Below are 19,574 nucleotides of genomic sequence, written 5' to 3' on the forward strand. Positions count from 1 at the left end.
TGGGACTGAGTTTAGCCCAACTGTCCAGTTTTATGGAAATAGGTGCAATTTGTAGCTTTGGACTTTCTTTTTTTTAAAAAAAAAAAAAAGAAAGAAAGAAAGGAAAGAAAGAAACAGCTTGTTAAGCCTCAGGCATGTCAAATCATTTCTTCTTTGATCTTTCTATGTTTCTAATAATGCTGAAACTTAGAAACCTCTGAATGAGGTTAACAATATATTCCTTAGCTCAAGTACTTACCATTTTGCAGTTTATAGCAACATGTTTTGTATGCATTTTTGTGACTTTTTTTCTTGCAGCCTATGCCAGTAAGCTTATTATAAATAATTAGAAATGGATGTGGTACATACTTAAAATCAAACTCACCACTGAGAATAGTACTGAACTCTGATCTCTGGGGAAGCAAAATCAAGAGCACAGAAAATGATTTGAATCTCTAGACAAAAGCCAGGAGCTATTGCTCTGAATTAACTGGTAATTGGATTGACCTGCAAGATAGTCTGGACTGGAATAGGCCACAACCCACCCATCTTTTAGGGTTGCTTCTCTTATTGACTTGTGGATCAGGTCTATGTGTTGGTTGGGGTACCCAACATCCTGATTTCAGGTTTTTTTGAAGGCTACTGAATCCTTAAGACATGAAAATGGAAATGTCTTTGGTGAACACACAGTTTTTCTGAACAGTTACTGCTGACATTATTTTTAAAATTCCAAAAGTCACAGCAGGTACGTTTCTGATAGACCTTCACCCTGGCCCCCCTTGAACTTGAAACATGCATCTGCATGCGTAGGATATGTCATGTTACATCTCTCGCAGCTGTTTCTCATAGGGCAGATGCTCCAGCCCTCTGATCACCTTCATAGCCCTGCGCTGGACTCTCTCCAGTAGCTCCATGTCTCTCTCGTCCTGGGGAGCCCAGAACTGGACACAGTACTCGAGATGAGGCTTCTCCAGGGCTGAGTAGAGGGGCAGGATCACCTCCCTCAACCTGCTGACAACAATCTTCCTAATGCACCCCAGGAGACCATTGGCCTTCTTGGCCACAAGGGCACATTGCTGGCTCATGGTCAACATCTCTCTGTAGCCTTTTAATCTTTTTAGTTGGAAACTAATTGTGACAGTGAATAAGCTATGTTGCTGAGTTCTCTTGCATCATCTTTTAGAGGGAGAGATTAGCTGTGGGAAAGATAATGAGAGAAGCTTACAAGATTCATTCTCATAAAAATACATACATTTTATGTATAAATGAAAGCCCTTTCTCACTAGTAATCAGATTCTAAAGCCTCCTGAAGTATAGTTCCAATTTTCCCATTAAGTCATTGATCAAACAATGTTGACAAGATCAATTCTTCTTAGTCAAATATTTCACTTGTTTTGGATTCCTGGAGGCAGCTCGTAAAGTTGAGTTTTCTATTAATACTTCTGCAAGGTTTTGCGTTTGTGCGCAAATCTGTCTCAATTTATTTAGTGATGGTGCAATTAGAGCTGATTCATAAGGATGTCTGACCCTCAGAAAACTAAAATTACTTTGGTATCTTGGGTTTTTGATTTTTTTATTTTTTGAGCAGTGATTTGTTCATGTGAAAGTTAGAAAGATTTTTTTAATGTGGAAAACAAGAATTTCAAAGTCTCAGAAAAACTGAACTGATATTTTTTGTTGTTAATTTTTTCTGATTTGAAAATTTGTTACAAAAATAAATTTCCATTGAAACTTTGGTGTTTCTGCTTGTGATCTGTACAATCTCAGAATGTACACCAAACAAAAATAATCAATACACTTCAGAAAGGTATTAATTCAAATTTGAACTACGTTTGATTTATTTCAAATGTATCTCTGACTTGATTTATTTATTTAATTTTTGGAGGTCTTCCTTAATACTGTATCTGGCTAAGACTGTGTTGAGGCTAGTAATTCGGTCTTAGCTGTTTATGAAGTGTCATTCTTAAGTATGCAAAAAAGAAGGGGATAGTTGGAGAGAAGTCCATGCTGTTATTGTTGGAATTTTATTATCTTAGTTTTGAATCGATCATCAAAATAACTCTATCTAGTAGGTTGTTGTTCAGGAACTGTAAAGAAACAGAAAAGACATTTCTGAGAACATCAACACCTTGCTTAATACTAGTTCCTAGATACGGAATAATTACAATGACTGAGATACCTATACTGTGGTGGGTTAAGATTTCTAAACACTTAATAATCTTTGTTCTCTGGAAGAAATCAATTTCATAAGGAATTAACATTTGGGGTTAAGGTGTATCTTTATTCTTAGAATAGTAATTTGTGGTTTTGACACATGCAGATATTAGAGTAGAGAAGAAAATAGTTGCTCTTTAGAGTGGGATTACCTGAATTTCCAGGCTCCAAGCTAAGTTTTTAACAACCATCTCTTCTTACTAGAAGTGCTACAAAACAGAAATAGGTTTGAAATCTAATACTCAGAGGAAGAATACAAAATTGTAGCTGGCAAAGAAAAAATATTTGCAAGGTCTACCTCCTTATTATTTTTGCTGCTATTGTATGTTATACTGATTAGCAAACAGGCTGGTGAGTGTTTATGCTTAAAATGGACTGTACTTTTAAATTTACCTGAACAGAGTGCATGCAGCAGAAGAGACGAGCAAAATCCCTTCTCACAGGGGTTTCAAAAGTATTTCAAAGAGCAGCCATCAAAACACCATAACCTTTTCTTAGAGTTTCTGCTTGAGCCTGGCAGTTCTTCCCACATGGTGGGGTTTTTTTTGTGTGTGTGTGTGTTTTTTTTCTTTTTCCGCCTCCTACAATTGCTTAACATCTTTATCTGTCCAGGGAAACACTGCATCTCCTTTCATTTATTGGCACTAAAATGATCAAGCTTCTAGCCCAACTTAGCATGAGTATACAACACCCTCTGCGGCATTCACTAGGCTGTGACTTAGATGGCTCCAATGGCTCAGCTTTGCTGTTGTCTCAGCATCTATCACCCTGACATATATAAAAATGTCAGCGGTGTGACCCCAGTATGAATTCCTGGCTTCTGTATCAGAATATAATTTCTTTAGTTAAGAATTGTGCAGTATCTTTTTTTTAAGCCTTTCAAACCACTTGCAGTCTAAAACTCAGGCAGGATTTTTTCATCTGTTATTTTGACTAGCACCTACAAATGTACTGAAAACTATCAGGAGGCATGAGGATATATCTGGATCTGAACTCCTTATTTAACTAAGAAGCAAAGGATTTTTCAGTCACAATGTATCTTTTCCTTTCTGTGGTAGTATGTAAAGTACAAATCTACCCCTTAATTCTTTCATGCGTTGCTATTGGGTGTATTGAGTTCAAGACCTTATTCTGCTCGAGTCCCTCTACATAAAAATCCAAATATGAAGGAACTATTTTGGGTAAGATGATTCCATTCTGAGTTAGCAAAACAATTTCGTTTGCTTCTGGGATTTAGTGACTTTGTTAGACATAATCAGGAAGTAAGGATTCACCATTTGTTTGAGTATTATTTTCTTTCCTAACTGCAAGGATGTAAGAGCACTTACTCTACTAACTCCTGTGTTTGTAATAGTTTCTGCCCTTTCTTACTTAAATCTACTCATCTGCCTAAAGTGATACTTTCAATGGTGAAATGAAATTGAGGCACCATGTAAAATGTTTGCATTTACAGCTGAAACTAAGTGACCTTTAACTACAGCTCAGTGAATACTGTAGATTGATAGTTCTTATTTCTCACTTCTAAATAGGTACAGCTATTCCAAAAAATAATAATTCATTGAGTACAACAATTTAAATCCATCTCAGATTACTATATTTTCATACTTAGAGTGTGTCTGTAATAGCAGGGAGAGAGGAGGAGTCCTTGTTTAGAGTTCAAGGATAGAAAAGGTATGCCAGAAAGCTCTCCTAGTATATATCACATTTATTGTGTTCTTACACTTTGTTGCAAATGTCACAGCACTACAGCTGCATGGAAAGCATCTTAGCTAATAAAAGACATAATCTTTCCTTTCCTTCTCCATACTGTACTTTTTAAATTATAATAAATATATAATAAAACAATGTTTCTTATTTCCATGTTTTCTGATACGCAAGGTTTCTTGATAGGGGAAAGCCTGTGGTATGTACGATGCTGTTCTACATCTGAAGAAAAATAGCTGTGAAAATTCTTTTCTGTTAATGTGCCTTGCTGGTGTTTTTGGATCATTTACGTTTTGCTGAGTTTTTTACTTTTTAGAGGAATTTGTTTGACATTTACTATAACTTAACATTGATCAAGAGGACTTCATGTGGTATTTGTAGAAAAAGTAACTTTTAACTAGTTTCTTAGGTGTTATCTAGCAATTTATAAAGCTTATATATAATGAATTAGGTTTCTGAAATGGACTGGTATCTGAATTCATGCGTATGAGTTACTACTGTAGGTCATGTCCTCTGAAATGAAATATTTTAAAGAATTGAATTATTTTCTCTCTGCTCCCTGAATGTGGAGAATAGAGAACAAACACAACAAACCTGAAAACTAAGAGGCCTACTCATCTTTATATTTTGTCAAATAATTCTCTTCTCTGGAGAAAAACCTACATGTCTTTGAAATTAACGAAACCAAAAGCCCCAAACCAAAGGTGATTTTTATACATATGTATATATGTATGTATGTAATACATAAAAAGATACAAAATTCTGTAAACACCATTTCAGGATCATTGGACATTGAACAAACAATTTAGAGTCTTTGAGATTACTTTGTATAAGGGAATCATTTAAATGGAAAATGACAAAAAAAAAAGTGCTGACTTCCTTGATGAGCTGTCAATAGGAGATTTAGGGCTCCCCATGTGCCATCAGCATGCTTTAATTGATTACTGCGTTACTATCCTGGAGTGTGCTAAAATAAAGGTTAGAGAAATCCTGAGGATATCAACCACCTTTCTCAAACTGCCCAATTAAGGTTGGGCAGTACATAATCTGCAAGTAGAAACCATCATTCAGAAGTAAATGATCTGCTTTACTTAGAGTAAAGAAGTTTTGTCTAGAATTCATTAAATAGTCTACAAAATGGCTGCTCAGAGGTGTGAACATAAACTGGATTGCAATCTTTCTGTTTTTAAAAGAACAACACTATAACCTATATACTGTATTGCGCACAACTCTGGCAAAGATAATACACGTGGGCCCTGGCTTTTTTTTTTTTTTTTTTTTTGATTTTTTGATTTGAGTGTCCCACCTACTTTTACTGTCTTTACCTATCTTACACAAGACAGACAGACATCTTCTGCGCAACGGCAGCAAGGCTGATTATGGTCATATTTATACTTTGCTGTCTAAATTGACTGGATGTTGTTTTACATTTACTTCTTACTACCCTAGCTGGTCTTCTCCCTGTGAGTACAGTCCAGGACCATGCAGATAGCGGAGGGAGATGGCCCTGAAGTGTGTTCTCAGAGGCTGTGCTTTGAGTCTGAAGGAGGTACGAGCAGATAAGACTTGGCGTACTTTAGGGACAGGGTGCCAGGAGACGGTCTGCACTGGCCTGCTCATGGATCAATTGTTCTTGGTCACTGTGTGATGTTGTTGCCTGTGGGTCTGTTTTCAATCACCTACTGAATTTCTTCCTGAAATAAAATGATCTCAAGTCATCTCCTCACTCTATGTCAGTAACTAGTATTCTTTACAAGACAAACAAAATAAATAATGCCATGGGAGGTCATCTATTATAAAAGTATTAACTGATCTTTACTACAGATGTTGGTTCTTAAACACACAAAATCACTGGAAACTATTTTGTGTTGTAGGAATATGCAAAGCACATTTAACAGCTAGTCAGAGACCAGAAGACTGTTTCCTATAAATGAGAAATCATAATCACATTTCTAAATGGAGGTAGATTATATTTAAACTGTCCTCCAGTCTTACTTTAATTTGATACAAATCAACTTACATTGATAACTTAAGATAGTCCTCACTTGTGTAAATATTTCTCATTGAATCTACAGTCAAAGATCTTTCCCAGTAAATAGATTAAATGATGTTTTCACTTCTTCCACCTATAAAACTATCTCATCTAAGAATTTCAGGAGAATCTCTCTGAAAACTGGCCTTCAATGAATTATTTGCAAAAGATAGTATACCGAAACATGGCCACCTGATATGAGAGTTTAGCTAACTGTTTCAAGGAGTTTGTTCATCACCCTTTGTCGCTTTGGGAAAATGTGTTGATTTAATTATGAATAAATTAAACTGATTGCCTTGATTTTGCCTTGATCGTCTATCGTTATCTCATGACAACGATCAGCCATTTGTTCTTCACTGAGTGGACAGCTACTCAAAAAGCCCAGTTAACAAATTACATAGTAAGTGTAATACAGTATTTTGGAGGACGTCTAGGGTTTGAGGAACCCACCTCTGTTTTACAAGATTAGATCTTCAACTAGGTCAGATCATACCAGGTCCATTTAATTCACTTGGAGATATGTGGAGTAACAGCATTTTGCTCCAAATGTGCTAAGATTCCTGTTAGAAGCTGTACATTTAAAAAAATGAATGTATATGTTCACACATTCTAGTTGCAAAATGCTTTTGAAATTTAAAATTTCAATTGAATATTATAAATTTAGTTAAAAATCAATTTGATAAAATCTTGAAATATTCTATTTAATATTTTTTCAATTGATCATTTTCTTCAAAATATCACGTAGTCAAATACAACTTTTTTCAACTGTATCAGAATATTAAAATTGTTTTTTGTGAGCTTTCAAAGCATCAGCTTTTATGTCTGAAAGAATAAAAATAAAATTTTGAAACATTCTGATAAATGAAGTTCAATTTTCTGTACGAGCTCTAAATGTTACTTACTGAAATATGTTTCAGGGTGTTCAGAATGACAGTAGTATATTGCGGCCTTCATGAACAGCCATGAGTGAAGTGGGTGTATAATGTGTTCATAGCTTTAGTAAACTTCAGTTTTTATGGACTGAATGTCCTTTCCTCACCAGCAATTAACATTTTCTACCACTTAAGTATTGTACTTTAATGTATTTGTACGTTGCAATAGTAACAGGAAGTGCCAGTGGCCAGGAAGATTTGGTCCATAAAAGGTGCTTCTCTGAACAGTGCAGAGTTCTGAATCCCGAAAAGCAAGCTGCTCCTGTCTATGCGGCTTTTTCAGAGGGTATAAACAAGATGGAATTCCATGTAGTACATGACTAAAACCACTTTTGATCAGAATGTACGGTCGCAATCATTAAATATATCATGTGCAGTGGCACTGGGGAAGGCGTTGTTCTCCATTCTGCTCAATGGACCATGCTGGAACACTTGTTTCGTATCTTGAAACCATTTATGATTGCTGTTAAAGAAGTCTGTGTGTTAGCAGTGCCAATGAATCAAGTAAAGTCATCCCATTCATCACCAGATGAATGGGATTGGAGAGGATAAACACTCAACCTAACCATACCCAAAGTTGCATTAAAAATATTGTTTATCTATTTGTCAGTGGAACGTGCTGGATCAGGAAAGAAACGATATATATTTTAGTCGAGTGTTTTAGTTTTTTGCTTCTCCAATCCTTATTGTTAAAATAATCTTAATGAAAGTAAAAGCTTTCAGTGAATAGGGGGAGTTAGTCTTTTAAGCAATTATCTGCCTGCAAATTTGGCTCTTTGGAAAACAAATACAGGTTTACTTGTTGTTTCATGTATCTATGCATTGATGTGTTCAAGTGACCTCACCGTTCTCCTTTCTACCAAGGACGTATAGGGGGGGAAATGGGTTTATCTAATCCAAATTCCTTTGAACCCTGTCTGCTCAAAGTGACACTCTTTATCTCTGACTGACAGAATTAAACAAACTTCTGTGAACCTTTTCTCAAGTAGGCAGGTCATTGTGCATTCATCCCTCACGTATGGAAAATACAGTGTTCTAGCCAAGAAGGACAGAATCAGTGGTGCAGTTCCAAGCAAGTTTAGTAAGACTATTATGCTTGCATTTAGTAGAGATGTAAATTTTCTAGTGGTAGCCCCAATGTGTTCATTACTGTGTATTCCCACTGAAGATATAGTTCAGAACTGCTTTTGATCAATAGTTGATTATTTATGCTTCATTATGTTCATGTATTTAGGTTGTGAGATTTTTGGGGACAAGGATCATGCTCTTTTTTCCCTTGTTTGTGTGGTATTACTATAATTAGTTTTTTATTCCAGGCAAAAAAGTGCAAAAAAAAAAAAAAAAAAAATTATGATGGCTGTAAGTAATAAAACTGATATTCACATTGAATGCAAATAGAAGAATACCATTTTTTCCAGTTAAACAACAAGAGCTTTTTTATTCCCTGATAGTAAAAAACCCATAATGGTTACACAGGCTGAGAGATATATTCCTTACCATGCCAGTAAGAAAAGAAGATTCATAAAAACACTGTGTGGAAGTATTAATTGCCACCCTCTGTATTTCTGAGATGTTGGAGTGGGGAGAGAAGATAGTTCATAAAGTAGAAGTTACTGCTTTTGCAGGATCCCAGCCTGGTAGGAAACGCCTGTGCATACTGCTTGTCCTATATGGAAAAGGGTACGTAGAGTGGAACATACAGCCGAAGTCCTGGCAGTATTCTCTTCTAGCTGCAATGTGTGGTGGGAGTTGCAACAAACAAAAATTTTAGATTTCTCTTTATCTGCTTCCTGATATCACTTTAGCGAGTGGTTGTGCATCGTATCTCCTGCAGTCACTGTCACAACGCTTGTTACAAATCCCAGGTGACTGGGATCCCAGGAAAGCTGCTTGTGTAAACTAGGTAAAAATGATCATTACAGGAGCTCCTAAATGCTGTCTTTCGATTTCATCTGACTTTGTAAAAATTCTTGTTATTACAATATGGCATTTAGTTTCAGAAAACATTTTTAAAGGTGTTACAAATATTTAGTATGTGCTTTAGAAAACTGATTGTTTCTGTATTCTTCTGAAATTACAGCATTAGGTTCTGAAATGAGTAGAATCAATAAATACAAATTAAACAAAACCGGCTCAGCATTTGCTTGCTATTCTCAGATTTAGAAGATTCTGTTTCTATCATTTCAGACCTCATTTCAGTGTCAGGAGATCTCTTTAGTTTTAATGGAGCTTGCTGCTTATGAAACACGTTAGACTCACAAGCCTTCAAACTGTACCTTTTTTCGCTCTCAGAGCAAGCGTAACATAAGCAAAAGCACAATAAATTTCCCCACAGGGCACTGCCAATAGGCTAACCTGGAGGATCACCAATAAGTGTCAAAGACTTTTACAGCACAATTGACCCATATCCGCTGGGAACTAGACTGAAACCATCAATTGCTGTTTAGAACAGGACAGTGTCTACTTCTACAATCAACTTTCAATATGTCAGTAGTTCTTTATTCTTGGTTTTAATTAAAATACTCATACAAAGTGCTGCATATGGGGAACTACAAAATGTTAGGAGATTGCCCTAAAATGCTGCAAGTATTGTCTGTAAGTGATTCTAGAATTTTAACATAGACCTGTGTATTAAATGTTAATATAGCGGGCCATTCTTTAATCAGCTGTGATAGCTATTCCTATGTAAGATTCAGCAAGAACAGTACAAAGAATCCTCTGAAATAGTTGTTTTTCAATCCTCTGTTTACTGAGTACCTGCCAAGGTAGGATTGCTAACTGATGGGCTGCAGGCTGATGTTATATTGTTCTGCTTCCAAGGAAAATATCTAGGTTTAAGCTCCTATATGCAAACTGAGTGTCTGTGTGGAACCATGCCCCTCCAGCAAAGACCTTGCTCACTAGGTAGCACTGGAATTACTTTTGCCCTTAAAAATCTTTTTGTGTGAAGGCAGAGCCTTTCCTTGCTTAAAAAGTTGATTTTGGTAACCATCTGATTCACGTGGAGGAAAGAAAAGCAGCAGGTTCTGAGGCAGACGTGGTAGAGGCAAAGCGGTGTGTCTGTACAGGTTGGACTTGGAGGAACTGATCCATACTTAGAATACGATTGTAGGTTTTGTCTAGTGAAAGCGAGTTCGCTTGTTTGTGGTAATGACGGCATTACGCAGTGGTATGAAAGTTCTCTTAAGAGCTTTTTCACGTAATTATGTTTCCCCCGATGAAAGATAAGGTTCTGCTGTGCTCTGGTAACTGGAGAAAAGATAAAAAATTAAGGGAATAAGGTGTCACACCTGTCTGTTGGCAGAGCTCCTCCTACATGCTTTAAGGTTAGCTGCTGAATGTATTGCTGACATGAGAATTTGGGTCTACGTCTATGGCTTTGCGTGTTCCTTTCTCACAGTATTCGTAGCCGTCTCCTGTTAACGGGGTTTGGGATAAGTGCCTCTTGAGTCTCCTTTTTACTTGTCTTCCAACTACCCAGATGCCTTAAAGTTCCGAAATAATTCAACAATACTTCTGTAGCCAGGCAGAGATTTCTCTGAAGTCAGTGGCTGTTTTACTTCAGCTGAGGGTAAAGGATTTAGCCAAATATGTTAGAATATTTATGTATAGTATTTAAGTTCCTCTTTCTACTACAAGTGTCATACCACACTAGGCTGAAGTCTACTTGTTTTGTGCTATTAAATATTCCATCTTTTGTCATACAATGGAACGATACCTGATTTGAGATAATATATTTTCCTTACTGGCTCTGTTTATACTTGGAAATTATCTTGCTGTATCTATGTATTGAGAATTTATGAAAGATACTAATGTATTTCTTGCTACGTTTTTTTTTTTTCTGAACTCATTTTTGTAACTTCAGCATAGCTTGAAAACTACTTCTTGCCCACAGCTAGCAATGATTTCGTATTTTCCAAACTAAGACCCAGTGAACAGCATTCCTCTTTATTGCAAAGAGGGGATACAATAATAAAAAGATATTTCCTGGTGGAATATTGCCAATAAAGTACAATAATGCATTAAAATAGATACTTAAAGCTGAAATTTATGAGTTTGTTTTTCTGTGCCAGTCAACATGTTTTCATATGTTAACATTAAAATGCAGACACTCAGCAAAACCTTAATAATAAAAACAGCAACCATCAAAAACAAGTGGAGAATTTTAACTTCTAGCGTAAGGAGTTTATCTTGTGATTTTGTTTTGCTTTCTGATGATTCAATTTAATAGTTTTACAGTATTTTTTCCTAATGAAATATTCATCAGCTTGTTCCTTCATATACAGACACTTCAGGGGCGCTCTCGGATCAATAATCCCTATATTCTGCTGCTTTCTTTCTCTTCTCACAAGATTAATTTGGAAAATAAATGTTTCATTTGCAGAACTGGGAAATAGGTATAGCTTTTTTTTTTTTTTTTTAATAAAGGTAAACAGCTTATGTAGTTTGCGTGTGCACACAATGCTAAGCCCATAATTCGTTCTGTTTTGTATTCTAAATAAAACTACCCAGCACAAACTTTCCTTTGTTTTGATGGGATCTTTTGATCTTTGAGCCAAACTATTTTGGACTGAATAATCCCAGGAACCGTTGTTCAAGTAATTCTGAATAGAGCAGTGCAGATTGTGTAGTAGTTCCACAGAGTTACCTTTTCATTTACCCCGTTGTAACTGAAGTCTGGACTCAGTATGCCAGACTCCACAAGCACGTGTGTGCTTGCACGTGCCCATGCACACAGAGCCTTCAAAAATGAAGGCTGGTGCTTCAAGGCTAGAAAAGGTGGTTAGTGTCAGGTTCTTAAAGTACCTTTAAAAGCACCCTTTAAAGTACCTTTTTAGTGCTTTTTTTACTGACTTAATGCCAACCAGTGCATACATAGAGCCAAAGGACTATGTTCTCTCTAACAGGTAGACAACGAGATAAGATATTTGTTTTTATCTGGAGCTGTGTGGAAGATATAATTAGGTTTCAGAAAAATTAGTTTCAGGTATCAAAATGGCAGAGTTTCATGACCAAATGGCTAGCGAGTATTTTTCAACCTGCAGACCTCTGTTTATAGAGTGCCACGTAGTGCCACCGTTCCAAAGCAGGTCTCTTACAGGCTTCAACCAAGCTCTGTGCAAGGCCTGAAGACAGCTTTGGACCTGAAGTTTGTCATGGCAACGTAGGCAGTCAGCTGCAATATGTTCACGTTGCACCCATCCAACCAGCGCTGTTTGAAGAGGTGCCTGCAGCACAACTAAACTCCGTTAATCTGGGTTTCTAAAGAATTCTTTCATCTGTTTTGAAGACCCCGGAGAATGTGTGTCATTTTTTGAAAAATAGGGTGCTGTGGTATGCCACCCTCCTCTCTTTTGTTTGAACTTGAAGATTAACTAAAGGGAGTTCACAAGAGTGGCCTTCAGTTAGCATGCGTCTGGCATTCAGGGGAGGTGGCACGGCAATATTTTTGGTGGTTGTCTTAATGTCAGCATGTGTACCAGCTTATTCTAGGTTAATAATATATTTTATGTCTTTGCAGGATCCAGGCCTTAGGTACTTGAAGATTTCATTAAGATTTCAGATTTAGAAAATAGGTAAATGAAGAAACAAGCTGAAGGAAGATAGGAGTGTTTTTGAAGGACTGTGAAAGCATTAGTGAGTTCACAGATTTCTTACATTTGTGACTTAGAGGTGCAGAGGTAAACCGTGTCTTCTGGTGAGCTTTTGCATCATTTAAGAACATCTAGAGAGGAAGTTTTATGGGTTTTGTTGTTGCTTTTTTAAATGATAAGTGACAATTTTGTTAATGTACACATATATATTACATGCATGCACACACACACACATATATACACACATATATATGTATGCATGTATATGTAGGGAGAAAAATTAACATGAATGCCTGTTGTTACCTTGATAGAGTATTCTGTGAAGGAAAGGTTAATGGTTTAAACTTTATTCATAGCATCTCTTTAATTTATAGTTTGGACTAGGTAGACTTAAAAAGCACTACAGTTGTTGGTATGAGAGCTCTGCTGTTTTCCCTAGCAGAAGTAAGTATTATGGTAAGGAATAGATTCACATCTGTTTATAAGCAACAATAAAGCCGCAGTTATGTGGCCATACAAAAGTGAAACAAAAAAAAATGTATCATAACTTCCAGACAACTGTTTTTTTTCCCATTTCTGAACCATCTCAAATTTACACAATGGTAAATAAATGTGTAAGAACAGAAAAACAAAAAAGTTTTATTTTAAACCAGCAGGGCGATATACCAATTAATACAAGATAAGTATTTTATTAACTATCTCCATAGCAGTAACTTCATGAATACTGCTGTCTTTTTCAGCCAACATGCAGTTTCTTTCTAAGGACTATTTTTCCCCAGTATCTGTTGTCTGGCTTTAGCCCTTGCTTAAGAAAAAAAAAAAAAAAAAAAGAAGTTGCGGTTCTATAGGAGCTTGGCAATAGCTTTGGGCATGGCTGGGAAGTATCTATTCTGTTTTTCCCTTTCCTTGTTATTCAGGCAGTGATTCTTTTTAACAAAAATTCCTTGAGATTTCCTTTATCCAGCTGTGTGTGATATAGTAAAAGGCTTTGCTCTGTGTCTGGTTTGAATATCTAGTGGACAAAAGTGGCTCTTGTCTGTCACAAATGCCATTTAGAACAGTGTTCAATGCTTTGTCAGATAACTTTCTTGTAAAAAGGAATTTCAGTAAAGCTCTGCTTTACTGCACCTTCACTCTTCCGGTGCTTTCCTTGTTGGAAGGGTATGTGTTGTAGCTATTTCCGATTCTCAAAATTCTATAATTGAATATGTGTGTAAAAATTTTGTAATTGAATACGTGTTTAACCCTGTGCAGTAGTCATGTTTTCCAATTGGTGATGGTATAAATGATCAGAAACTACTGTAAAAAGCAAAGTGATACACTTAACATTCTTTTATATGTAGCATTGTCATTTTTAATGTCATTTGCAATTATTTTCTTTCTTTTTTCCTGCTGTAGTTATGTTCCTCATAGAATATCTTTAAAAATTATTGTTATTTGCATATAGAGAACTGCGACAACTACAGTTCAAGGTTATTTTGCAGTAAAAGTTTCAGAGTAGGAGGCAAATGAAATTGCAGAGGCTAGAGATAGTACCAGAATGTCACCAAGGACAGAAGGGAATGTGCCTGGATCACAGTAAAGCTTGCCAGTTCTCTCAATCATATTGATATTGGCTTGTTTCAAAGTTGCTGCTTTGCTGTTCTTACTGTTGGATTAGACTGCAAATAATAAGATGCACTGAGACGTACTGTCTGCAAGTCAAGGGAAAAAATGAACGTTGCATAATATCTGATGAGAATATATGCATGCAGACCTTTCAGGTCTTATGTTGCCATCAGGTGATTCACATTTTGTTTCCTCCAAAAAAGCCAGTGGGTGGTACAGGCTGGGAGCTGATGAGTAACAGCCCTGCTCAAAATCCATTGAGGTTTAAGGCAGGGCAAGAGTGTGCTGTCTGAGGTTGAGAGAGGGTTTTGGTAGTTCTTGATACGAGCTTAGCAGAGTAGAAAGAGTTTTTCAGGAGAGACAAACTGAAGTATTATAAGAATTTTTGTGTGACATTGACCAGCAGAGGCCCAGCTATAGCTATTGTCAGTCTTGGGCATTTTTTTCCCTTGTATGTCACTGGTAAGGCTTCTTCTTCTTCTTCTTCTTCTTTTTTTTTTCTCTTTTTTTTTTTTTTTTTTTTTTTAAGTAATCCAAGTTTTTGTAGATGACAGAACCCATATTAAGTAGTTAAAAAAAATTTTGAAGCTATGCAGTAAGTGCTGGTGACCTACAGCTTGTCTTTGTAAGCGTGCTCAGATGGAGAATGTAGGAGATCTGGGGATGTTTTTAAATAGTGGCTGTGCAAGTAGGTCCTCTAACAGCCTTGGTTTCATCATGTAATTCTTTGGAGATATATTGGCCATACTTGCTAGTTCAGTTCCCACTCTGGAAAAGAAAGCAAAAGTATGCTGTTATGATGCCTAGTTGACTGAGTTTACTGTGTCCCAGAAGGCCTGAATAAGCAACTAGCAGCCTTAAGGAACCAGAAATCCCTGGGTCACTGGGAAGAAAATACGAGCTGGGAAACGGCAGTGGGAAAGAAAAGCTGTTTACTAGGTAAGGAAGCTCCAGGGACTGTTGTTTTACTTGCGCCTCAATAAACTTCTGTATCCTTCATTTATACCAAGCTCAACTCTACCAGTAATAATGAGTAGTGTGAATTCAATGAACTGATTTATGCATACATAGAAATCATCACCATGTGGTATTTTGTAAAATATATTAGGCTCTGCCCTTCCACTTTTGTATTAGCGTTGCCATAGCTTACCTTTCTGACATCTCAGTTGTCTGACTTACTATATCTAGCCAAAACATTGATGGGCTTCTTCACAGAGATCTGCATATTCTGTCTCTCTTCCGATTTACCACTTTCTAACATTGGTAAATGAACATCTCGCAGCTGTTTTATCCAGGAAATTGTCCCGAGTATGGCTGTCTTGACAAATTTGAGATTGGACCATTGAGGACTGGACAGCTGGGTGCCATTTTGAACTTATATCCTGTCTTTATTCCTTTCTGATGGTGAGTTCCCTATTGAAATACTTTTCATTGGAGGCTTGCTGTACATCACAAAATCATGATAGATTAAACATAGATGGAATATTGAGCTACTTTATTAAAATCACTGTGATTTGTGTAAGGAGCTCAGATCTATTCAAACCTGACTTGTTAGTTTAGATTCCCTTACTGAGGTATAGGTCAGATTTAAATTAATAAGTGGTGGCTGCAAAATCTTAATTAAAATAATACACTTCTGTGAGTTGACAAGCACTCTTTAATTCATGTTGGGATGGGAATATCCTCTTTCTATTGGTAAAAACCTACATTTAAAGATGTCAGAACAAATTAATTCCTGCAGTTAACATTTGTGGCTTAATTAAATTACCAAAAATAATAAGTTTGACCCTTCAATCACACATGTCTTCAGTTATTGGGGGAAAATTATCATCTCTCATACTATTTTCTATTGAATAGCAAAAAGCTTAATATTAGTTAATCCCCCCCCCCCCCCCCAAAATCCACACACTATGTTTAGTTACTTCCTTTATGGGCTTGATTTTGGGGCTTGATTCTCTCTCTGTACAGTTCTGTGGTACACCCTTGCAGGGTGAATAGCTCTGAATTACAGTTTTAGGAATTCAGTGCCCTTTCATACCTGTTTGCCGTTCCCAGAGCACCAGCATAAAGTCTAAAATAGTGTGATGGCAGTGTGGGATGAGATCCTGAGGCGATCCGATCTCCTTGCACTAGAAACTAGAGGAAGCCTGCTGAAGATGTTAATGTCACACTGTTGCAGTTGAGACATTTGTTTGGGCCTCCTTTGCATAAGTGAAATGGTCTGGTTATACAATATATGGAAAGAAACAGAGAAACAGCACCGCAGGTTTGGGGTTTGCTTATGCTCTGCTAGAATTCTAGTTCACACAAGTTCCTGAGTCACCTTCAGAGGTACTGTGCTGAATATAAAAATTATTGCTAATCTCCATACAGTTCTCCAGCAGGCAGAGGCAATAAAACCATGGTTGCTATTCCTAACCGCCCCCCTCCTCCTTTTTTCCTTTGTCCTCTGCAGTGCTGCTTACAAGCACAACTGGGGAAATAATATAATGTCTGGCCTAAAAATATATTGTGGAATCCACTTTTTATCCTAAGACGACTTTTTTATTTCTGTGCAATAATTTCCATGGTAGGCACAGCCTAGATTCATTATGGATATGCAGAGGAAGGGGATTGTGCGAGCCCCTAGTGTGACTCTAGCTATCCTTTTATTTCTTCCTCTCGCCCTAAGTAAGTATAAACAACGTGTAGGCAAGACAAAACCTCGGCAATGAACAAAAGCTGCCTGCATGTTATCCATCAGTATTATTTAAGTAGGACATGCTGGGCTGTTCATGATACACTCATACTGTAAGTGATAAGCTATAACGTATGGTATTCATTTACTTCTCCATTCCAACAGTAATGTAGTGAAGACAATAAATTTTCCTGTTTGTTCTCTGACCCACTGTTCTTGGGTTAAGCAGCATGTTTTGTCTACATTTGTCAGTTGTTACAAGCTTCTAGCTGCTGTGGACTAGGGTATTGATGAACCCTGGAAAATGGAGCCTTGAATAATGTATAAAGCATTAAACATGCAACCATTTCACTGGGAAAAAAAGGGGGGAAAAGTGTATTATATGTTTTCTCTGTTGTAGCTCCTTCATTTACAAAACATATTTGTCAAGTCTTTTGCTAAGAATAATGCTAGGATGCAGTTTCCCATCATTCTTGTTAATGGGACTGTCTTAGTGTTACAGTAAACAACCATAAGTCTTGTGTCTCAGCCATTGTGCAGCATGCTTAGTTTTTTCAGCATCCAATTAAGGGTATTTTAAATTTGCCGTCTACAGTCATAGAAACGGTAGTTCAATTTTTAGTCTTACATCAGAAGAGGAGCATCAGGGAAAAGGGTGTTTTAAAAGAGAATGGTATGCCTGCAGCATTTCTGTGTGAGAGGAGTATATATGTTGTTGGGGTCTTTGAAAGTTCAGTTGTTGCTCTGGCAGAGAATTTAGAGGCACTGAAGAGAATCAAAATTTAAATGCTGGAGAGAGAAAAAAACACAAACCTATTCCTACCTGTTCTCTATTACTAGAAAAGCAATACCAATTCATGCATTTTGATGAATTAATTTGTGTGATAAACCATTAATACATGTTTACATTAGCAAGTGAAACTTTCTGTCATATTTGTGATACTAGAGTCCAAGTCTTCAGCGGATATGAACCAGTGCAGCTGTGATAGCTTCAGACAAACTGTGCTGATTTATCGACTGAGGTTCTGACCTGTTAAATTCTTCCTGCTTTGGAAGTATATACCAGACCAGCAATAAGTTATTAGAACTGGCTAAGCCCCTATTTGACATGACACAGAATTCATCATTACATTAGGAAACTTCAGTAATGATATGAAGATTTTATTGACACAGATTTTGAATTAACCTTTTTTCCTGGTCAACACTGAGATGTTTTGGTGAACTATGTGGAAGGCAGTAATGGTTCTGCCATTTGTGCTGTACCTGTTCTGTAGATAGACAAGAAATAGTGTTTGGAGTGAGCAGTCTACTACTTTCCATAAGCACTAAATGCATTTGCAAATTCAAAGATCTGATTACAAAAGAGCAAAATTGTTTCCTATATAGAGCTGTGAGTTTTCTATTATTAAGCATTTCATGATTTAACGTGATTACCTCTATCAACTAAGAATACCATCTTATCTCGCTACAGGAGGTTTCTGCACGTAAATCCTATACACAGAGATCTGGGTGCACTGAGATGAGACTACAGCCCATCAATTTACTAGAGCCTGACATTTCTGAAAGCTGAAAGCACTGCAGAGAGGTAAAGCATCCATGTAGGCACAGAGATTTAGCCACACAACTCCCATTGAATTTAACATAGTCACACAGTCCCTACCCATCATGCTAAATATTTGCCCCTGAATGTGTTCATCCTCAGCAAATTATTTATCAATGGAGAAGCAGAAATGTTCAGGACACAGGCAAGTGCATGTAATCTAAGGCAGAAATATGAAGTGTAAAGGATGTGAATCCTCTTTTCTACCTTTTTTGGAGATCTTCATTATCCTGCAGGTGTGATAAGAATACCACTGCTAGAGCAGAATATCTGCTTTACATTGACAGCTGATAGGATTGGTATGCAAATGGTTTTGGCAGGGTCATTCACTAGGAAAATAGAAGACATTAGTAAAATGTTCACATGATAAATTGATGTCTGAACTGTGTATTACTAGTGAATGACTTTAGTTAAACAAGATCAATGTGATTGCTCCTAAAGGTGAGTGTGATGGGTTTGGAGTGGGAGGTTTTATTACATTTTTAGGAGAATTTCTTTGTTAAGAATATACCTTTCTACACCTAGGGAGTTTTCTATCAGTTGCTACAACAATTGAGCACATTTCGAGAATGTGGAGAAATAACAGTAACTTCGTAAAAGTCTTGTGGTTATTGGCTTGTTTTTTAGCATTTGAAGAAATTAACTTCCCTGGTTTTGATGTGGATAGACTGTTCCTTTCAGAGTTAGTTGTCTGAGGCTTCCTTCTCCTCCCTTTATGTAGTAAGGACAATCTCATTGTCCTTAGAAGGAGGGCAGGTTTATGCTACTTTTACATGTGGGTGTCTCTGACAGGCTGATGTTTAACCTCATGACTTCATTACCAGACTCCATCATAACTAGCATCTCAGGATATAGTCAGTCTATGATCTTGAATCTCAGACGTTACTTTCAGTTTTTGATTTACTGAGTATGTTCTTAACATGAACCTTGCTAGTTTAATTCTCATCAGTGCTGCTGTCTGCAATTCATCTTCTGAAGAAAATTATGGATCCACTGAAAAGCAGGAGGAGATATATAATTCAAGAAGTTTTCAAGATTCATTTTCAGGAAGATGAAGTGTTGAACACTGTATTTGCTGAGTAGGGTTCTTTGAACAGTAACAATGCCACCTGCAGCACTAAATATGTATTATGAATAAATGTTTTATTGCCGGCAAGCCAGGAACAGAAATGGTCAATCACTATTGCCATGTCTTTTCCCAGGAGATTAAAGATTCTTCTTTCGTAGCTGTAAT

The sequence above is a fragment of the Rhea pennata genome, chromosome 15 (assembly GCF_028389875.1).
Source record: "Rhea pennata isolate bPtePen1 chromosome 15, bPtePen1.pri, whole genome shotgun sequence".
Lineage (NCBI taxonomy): Eukaryota > Metazoa > Chordata > Aves > Rheiformes > Rheidae > Rhea > Rhea pennata.